At 41.7% G+C, this 1,247-nt stretch overlaps 1 pseudogene; it reads left to right on the top strand.

Moving 5' to 3' along the window:
• The window catches only part of LOC107579039 (ectonucleotide pyrophosphatase/phosphodiesterase family member 7-like), a 3,455-nt pseudogene extending 2,212 nt beyond the window's left edge, over positions 1 to 1,243 (top strand).
• Positions 1,244 to 1,247: the final 4 nt, after the last annotated feature.

Raw genomic sequence — 1,247 nt, forward strand, 5'->3', positions numbered from 1 at the left:
ATACAGTATAGCATAAATGCAATGGAAAAATGTGTTGGATATATGTAACTGCCAAATGTACGAACACAAATGTAATATTCTGGAGAAGTCTCAGCAGAACACATAACTCCTAAAATTAGTTGCACTGAAAAATATCTATTTTTCCCCAGGAAGGTACATTGAGAACCATGGTGTGATTCATAACAATTGGTTCAATACAACCACACAAGAGAAGAAACAATACTACATGACACAGTTTGTGGATGAATACTGAGATAATGGCAGTCTACCCATTTGGATCACTGCTCAAAGACAGGTACATCTCAAAAAGCTTGACACAAAAGCTTTAGTATATTTAGTATACTATATCACATCCTAACCAAATTTGTAAATTTGTCCTTTCTTAGGGTAAAAAAACAGGATCCTTACACTTCCCTGGTACTGCGGCCACTTACCAGAATGAAACAATCCAAGTGAAGGAGGTGGAACTGAGGTTTTATGACCACACCGATGAGACAACATGGAGGGAGAAAGTAGACAAAGTCATGAAGGAACGGTTTAAAGATCATGACTTGGATTTTGTCACTTTGTATTTTGGTGACCCAGATTCTACTGGCCACAAGTACGGGCCCGATTCTCCCGAGCGGCGCGAGGCGGTCAAGAAAGTGGACCAAACTGTGGGCTACATACAGGAAACTGCTGAGAAACACGGACTCAGTGACCATCTGAATATAATCATCACAGCTGACCATGGCATGACCACCATGTTCAAAGGAGAGGACGTAAAAGAGATAATACTCACTGACATCCCTGGATTCTCTTTGAAAGATCTGAAATTCCACATGGTGGACAATGGACCTTCTGGGCTGCTGTTACCCAAAGAAGGGATGCTTGACAAGGTTTATCAAGCCTTGAAAGGAGGTCATCCAAACCTTCACGTTTACAAGAAAGAAGACATGCCTGCCCGACTGCATCACTCCAAACATCCACGCATCCTGCCCATCGTTCTCTTTGCAGACCCAGGATATGTCATCAATGGGGTGAGCATGAAGTAAACACCTAATGGACACAGTAAATATACATGGACAACATTATGCTATATGTGATCATTTCATATGTTCTAAATGCTATTCCAGTTCTACGTATTCCAGACCTACAAAGGGCAACACGGCTATGACAATGAGGACATGGACATGGACATGAAGCCTTTCTTCAGGACAGTATAGGACCAGATTTCCACAGAAACTTGTTGGTTGGACCATTTGAGA

This window comes from Sinocyclocheilus grahami, unplaced genomic scaffold, assembly GCF_001515645.1.
Source record: "Sinocyclocheilus grahami isolate Dianchi unplaced genomic scaffold, SAMN03320097.WGS_v1.1 scaffold13659.1, whole genome shotgun sequence".
NCBI lineage: Eukaryota > Metazoa > Chordata > Actinopteri > Cypriniformes > Cyprinidae > Sinocyclocheilus > Sinocyclocheilus grahami.